Raw genomic sequence first — 7,118 nt, 5'->3', positions numbered from 1 at the left:
GCCTGCCTCGGGCTCCCTCCCCCGGTGCTGGCCGACCCCAATGTGACCGACGTCACCGGCGTCGGGAAATGGAGGGGAGAAGTCAAGGCCTCCTGCCCCGAACCCCCTCCCCCCAACACCAGCTCAGACGCAGCAATCCGCACCGGAGCCTCGACCACAGGAGGAGCAAGGGAAAGAGAAGCAACCTCCGGCTCCCCCAGTCCTCGCCGATGAGGCCCTCACCAAGCGTCCAGGCACAGAACCGCCAGCCCCCTCAAACTCCAATAGAGGAAGCGTGCGCTCAAACATATCATCAGAGTCTACCCGGTCACTCCAAAGTCTGGGAGGCGTTGATGCTGGCTCAAAGGACCCAAACCGCAACGAAGTCATAGGCACCGATGGCGATGCTGCCGGCTCAACCCCGGTCCCATCCCCGGGCAACTGTGCATCTGGGCGAGAGCCGTTAGACCACTCTCGTGTGGACTCATCAGTCTGTGCCCCATTGGCTCCCGCACCGCCGTCACCCTCGTGCATATCAACATCATTCCCATTAACCGCATCAGCAAACAGATCAGTGTCCTCAAACTCAATCTCGAGCGGGAACACCTCTCCCCTATAAGTCCAGTTGACCACATCAGGCACGAACTCAATATCCATAACACTGACTAAAAGCCGGGCCACCCCATGAGCCCGGGTAAAAGCCATATCAACTCTCTCCGTGTTCCCAACCATCATACCCAAACTGGCCACAACTCGAACATCCTGCAAAGGCTTAGACGGGGCCGCTACAAACCGCAACCAGACTTGCGTAAGCGGCTTTCCCTTAGGCTCCACCTTCTTCCACTCGTGAAACTCCAGAATGCACGAAGTGCCAGGAACTCTACACAAACCAAAGCTCAACAACCGCTGCAAGTCATCCACCGTGGGGAAATCAACCTTAAAAACATTTTCCTCGAGAACAACCAGCTCCCACCGAAAGTCCCTCGGAGCCAGCTCCTGAAGCCTCCGCACGATCTGAGCCTCAGTCACCTCGCCCTGGGTAGCTTTCACAACCCCGGTGGTCAAGCTCGGGGTCTCCTCCGGAATCTCTCGCGCAGCCAGTGATTCAAAGAACATAAGCTCAGCACAGTAGACTCCATACATAGTCAGTGACAGAGCCTGGTCACGCAAAAATGGGCACTCCCCCGAGGCATGTGCCGGCTTGCCACACGACTCACACAGCTCGACCACGCACTCAGCAATAAAGTGACCCTTCTCCCCACAACGGTAGCAAAGCATCTTTTCCTTCTTGCGTGCATACTTGGACGCCCTCTCAGCATCCGACTTGTCAGTAACCTCGGCCACAGTCCCAGTCTCAGGAACCTCAACACTGGCCAAGGCAGGCACCACCTCCATCGCCTGGGAAGGAAGATCAGTGGACGCGTGGTCGGCCTCCAGTGCTGATGCCGCGTGATCAACAACTGCCTTAGGCGGAGGCGGTCGGCGAAACCTCCCACGCCCCCCTCCCTGACCACCACGATGGCCCCGATAGCCTCCTCTCTGACGGTAGTCCGGGCCTGAGGCTCCCTCAACAAATCCGCCTGGAGGGCCGAGAAACGGTCTCTCAGCAGACCCATCACTCTGCCAGGCATAGCCACGACCTCCTCCCGTGGACGAAGAACCACGATGCCGTCCCTCACCATACGCATCATACCCATCCTCCCCCCACTTGCCTCGGGGCGGATCATTGGGCTCTCTATTGGTAGAATGCTGTCTTGTCTGAGTCGGACCCGACCGGTTTTGCGCCGGCCTCGCAACGTAATGGGGCGGAGGTGCGGCCCGAGGCTGATTGCCCGACGGCGTCGGCACGCCCCCAGTAGGCCGGGGCCCTCCACCACGGCCAGCCGGAACCACACCGGTCGCGCCCGACGCAATAGGCCGAGGCCCTCCACGACCCGCAGCCGGCTGAGCAAGGGGTGTCGCGCCCTGCGCCGGGGGCCTTAGGCCGCCCCGTCCAGCAGCCGGCTGGAAGGGCACTTGCCCCGGAGGCCGCACGCCCAAGGGGCCAGCACCTCTCCCCGGGTCGCCCTGAATCACGCCCCCTCCCGCCGGCGGCCTCTGGCCAGGCGGCGCCAGGACTCCACGTCCGGCACCCGCCGCCGGCGGCGGAGCCGCCCCACCACGTCCCACTGGACCGGATGAGACCTTCTTGGCTGGCGGCGGCGCAGCCCCGCGGCCGGCCATGACTAGCAGCGGCCGGATCCTCCTAGCCCGACGAACACCACAGGCAGGAAAGCCCCTCATCCCGAGCTTACGAACCCTAGGACCGAGAGGCGGCGATACACGATCGAGAGAGAGACAATCGCCCTCGTACGTGCATGGGATCTCAATAGGTGTAGGAGTGTGGCCCGGTCCAGCATGGGCCTCATATCCATCTTTCTCCGGCCCAACACCTCGCGGACCCGGTCCACTCCGAACCGGCCCAACACCACCCAACAGCTGTTTCAAACGCTGCGATCTCGCGGGCGAGATCCCGGTCATCGCCGCGGCCGTCACGGGCGCCGCCGCTGCCGGACCAACAACGCGCCGCCTCGCGTTCTTCTTCTTCTTGACAGTGATCCAAGACTCCGGCCTAATCAAATCGAATAACATGAGATTCGGAAGACTCACCTTAGGTAGGGGGCCTTTCCACGGCCTGAGCGCCGACGCCGCCGTCTTCCGATGAACTACGCGTCGGATCATCTCGTTCTTCTCGCCCGCATGAAGACCAATACGCGTCGGATCATCCGGTGGCAGAACCCGATCAATCGTCGTAGCCACTTCATCCTCGCTATACCCTGAATGAAAAAATTCACAAATGAGATCGGAGGGCGTCGGAGAGGGCGGCGACTCCGCCGGGGATGCATCCCCATCGTCGTCCGCATCTTCCTCGTCGGACTCAGCGAGAGCCCAGAAGCGCCCGCGGACGCGCCGGCGATCACCCGCGGCGAACGGCGCCGTCGCGGCCGGAGGCACGGACGCCCGCCCGCCCTCATATCCGGCCCTGGACAATATGTTAGTTACAGGGCGTCTTCCTGCTCATATATTTGATTTTGGTGGTGGTACTCTGGATATCTCTGTCATAAACATTGACAAAGGCACATTCACGGTCAAGGCCACGTCCGGTGATACCCACCTTGGAGGGGAGGACCTCAACAACAGAATGGTGGAACACTTCGTGCAGGAATTCTTGAAGAAACACAAGAGTGATATCGGTGGCAGTCCGAGGGCGCTGATGCGGCTTAGGACGGCCTGCGAGAGGGCCAAGAGGATGCTGTCTTCCACGGCGCAGGACATGTTCGAGATCGACTCACTCCATGATGGCCTCCATGAATCCATCACTCGCGCCCGGTTCGAGGAGCTCAACATGGATCTCTTCCGCAAGTGCATTGAGCATGTGGAGAAGTGCCTCGGTGACGCCAAGATGGACAAGTCACAGATCCATGACGTTGTGCTCGTCGGCGGCTCCACCAAGATCCCCAAGGTGCAGCATATGCTGCAGGATTTCTTTGACGGGAAGATGCTCTGCAAGAAAATCAATCCAGACGAGGCCGTCGCCTACGGGGCTGCTATCCAGGCCGCCATCCTCAACGGCGAATACGACCAGAAGGTGCAGGACTTGCTCCTGCTTGACGTCACACCTCTCTCGCTCGGGGTGGAGGTAGTAGGTGGTATCATGAGTGTGCTGGTACCCAGGAACACCACCATCCCCGTGAAGATGGACGGGAATTACACGACCAATGTTGACAACCAGACGAACATACTCATCAAGGTGTACGAGGGTGAAGGGGCACTGACCAAAGACAACAGGCCTCTGGGCGAGTTCACGCTCACTGGCATCCCTCCAGCGCCGAGGTGCGTGCCAAAGATAATTGAAAGCATCGAAGTCGAAGCAAACGGCATCCTGAAGGTGTCCGCGGAGGACAGGACGACCAGAAACAAGAAAAGCATCACCATCACCAGCGATAGGGGTGGGCTGAGCGCGGAGGAGATCGAGCGGATGTTGCGTGACGCCAACACGTACAAATCCGACGACAAGAAGCAGATGATGGAAGTCAAAAAGGAACGTTGATGGCCATGAGGTCCTGAGACTAGGCGTATACATCGTGCTTGTTTAATCCTAAAACCACTCTGCTTTTGATTTACATCGTACTTCTTTAATTCTGCAACTTTTGGCATTGCGTACATGCTTGGCTCTCTCCTGGGTCCTGGCCTGTTCCCTCTGTTTGCGCAATGCTTAGTACACTGTTCAGTTTGGGTTTGTTTGTCCATGTGGTGGTGACGGTGAGTAATCGTCTATATCGATCTGATCTCTAGTATCTGCATGAATTGATGAAAAATAATGTGTGTATGGCATGCACGTAACATGGTTTGGTGTAAAAGCATCTCCAATTGATATATTTTTTCCTGGCCTCTCCATCAAATGATACACAACCAACTTTTTGTTGACGCAAGTGTCAAATTTACTCAAGGTTATACGAGGCTTAACATAAAAGTTGTCGAAGGGAAATAACATAGGTACCAACTAAATTACATAGCCTATTACCGGATCACCATCCAACCTAGTTGAATAAATCCTATGCTATTATCTCCCGGCGGTTATACTCAAAGTCTCAATCTCCTCACGTAGTACGGGGAAAATAATCATGCGGCCTGGGTCGTACAGTTTGATCGTAAGATCCTCTTCACCGGTGGACACTTGGCAAAAATGAATCCATCCACCAGTTCAAATATGCCCCGCAATTTTTTTGTGGAAGTTTGGATCTATTAAAGATAAGATTATTACTGTAGTCCCATAACGCCCACAGTAGCACAAACACACATATGTATTTGCGCCTAAAGCTTATCGTGTACATCCCTCAACTAGTTCCTAAACATAGTCGCTATGCTAGGAGGGAGAAAATTGAAATCTATGTGGATGGTGCCCCAAACCAGGCTTGAAACGGACAAGAACGGAATAAATGGTATATAGTTTACTCCTGCTAGCAAAAACTACTATTACAACTTCCCTCCCCTTCTATAGGTTTCCTAGCTCGGCATATATATCCGAGAGTCGGGCCGGGGCAGCCAGGCAGTCCTACATTGGGATTGCCCAGCCGCGCTTCTCTTTCGTGCCACACGAGCACATAGAGTCCTTGATGCCAGTTTGTTCCCAGGTTCGGTCCACCCGGGACCTTGGCTCACGGATCCTCCATCACGTGTAGCGCTCATAAGGTCAGCATACATGAACTTAACTGGGAAAATATAGGTAGTAGTCAACTGATTCAATAGGTAGCCCTTACTGGTTACCTATCCCTAAAAATTGTATTGCGGCCATTAAAAAATCCAACACAATTGCTACCCATGTTGTTATCCCTAACTTTTTTCAACTATCAACTATATTTATACCAAAAATCTAGCAAACCACATATTTGGTAAAACAAGATAGCACATGAGTTTTTTTGTGAATGTTAAGACACCAAATGATGGAGACCAACTTCCTGGATCAGAATTTCCGCTCCACCCCTTCTGCATTGACTCACTACCATCGCCGAAATACGTCACCGCCGACCCCACATAGCTCTCACCAGTCGCCCCCGGCCCTCCCCCACCACCGCTCCGCCCCTGTTGTCCTCTTTTGCTTCTGCAGCCCATGCTGCCGTCCGCCGCATCGGTCGCCCACCCACACCTCTAGGAGAACCTAGCTGACATCCCGCACCGAGCCTCCCTCTCCCTGGATCCCCACTGCTGCCCACACGCCCATAGGGTACGCTACCACCCACATGCCTCACCGCCTACATAACAATTGCGTCGCTCTATGTTCTACTATTGGCCGCTCCATAGTGCATTCTTTCCAAAAAGGAGGAGAAAACCCACCTCTTCATAGTGCATACAAACTTCCATTTTAATATTCAAAGGCCAAAAACAGAAACAACCCAACTATGATGTGAAAAATATGAAATATTACATCGATAAATAATTGTCCCGCCATAGATGGGCTTAGATTACTAAAAGAAATCAAGCCAACTAGCTGATAAAGGCCTAAAATGTAAACAAGCCATTGCAAAACACTTGAACAATATGATAACGAAGGACATACACATAGCCCAAAAATAGACAAAAAGTTAGGAAAATGAGGCAAAAACCAAAGACATAAACTAAAACAAACAAAAAAGATGTTGCTTGAGTTCATTCTAACGTAACATTAATTAAGGGCATTGGTATTAACTAAAATAATAAAGAAGACTTAAAAAAATGTTGACAAAACTTAGGTGAATGGTATGAAAAGCAAAAAAAAAGAGAATAGATGTTTCTTGCTTGAAGTTATTCTAAGGTAGAATGAGTTGAGTGCATCTTTATTACCCTGAAAGAATAAAGAAAACATAAAACAAATGATGGAAACCGAAACTTAAGAAATTGGTGGGAAAAGTAAATATAAAGAAATGCAATGATGACATAATAGACTTTTCTTTAAGCTGTTCTGATACAGAATGAATTACAATAATTGGTATTACCCTGAAAGAAGATAGAAAATGAAGAAAATACATGAATTAATGCGACTATGCAAAACAATAAGTAATAATATAACAATCATACACATGTAAGTAGTGATATTACAAATAATTATAGCTTGTAATTTTTTTTTTGCAATATACCGTGTTGTGTAAGAAGAAGTGCAAACTAATGCAGCTTTAATAATATTTCTTATTTAAGAGGATCAATACTAAAATGTGTTTTAAGTTCCTAAAAGAAAACAAAGAGGTGTCGCACAGTTGTAGCATCCAGCTGCAATCACAGGCACAGAAAGAAAATGCAATGGCAAAAAAATCGACTGAGCAAGAAGAAAAAGAAAGAAGCCAGAGAGAAACAAGATAGGTTTCCTGGTTTTTGTCGATGATTTTTACTTTTGTTTTTTTATCTTTTTCTGATCTTTTTCTAATCAATTTTTTCTCTTTCTTCCTTTTTTCCTTTTTTTCATTACATGAAGGTTTTTAAAAATATTGAGTTTTCTATAATATGAATTGAACATTTTTAAATGATGTGAATATCTTCGTTTTTTTTTCCTTTTCCTTCTTACTCTTTAGTTTAATTACACGATCCTTTTTTATCTTCTTATTTCATTACATTTCCTTGTTTTATTT

At 51.0% G+C, this 7,118-nt stretch overlaps 1 pseudogene; it reads left to right on the top strand.

The window, feature by feature from the left end:
• The window catches only part of LOC119318165, a 96,402-nt pseudogene that overhangs the window by 47,698 nt on the left and 41,586 nt on the right, over positions 1-7,118 (top strand).

The sequence above is a fragment of the Triticum dicoccoides genome, chromosome 6A (genome assembly GCF_002162155.2).
Source record: "Triticum dicoccoides isolate Atlit2015 ecotype Zavitan chromosome 6A, WEW_v2.0, whole genome shotgun sequence".
NCBI classification, from domain to species: Eukaryota; Viridiplantae; Streptophyta; class Magnoliopsida; order Poales; family Poaceae; genus Triticum; species Triticum dicoccoides.
This window is presented reverse-complemented; position numbering and strand designations above follow the sequence as displayed.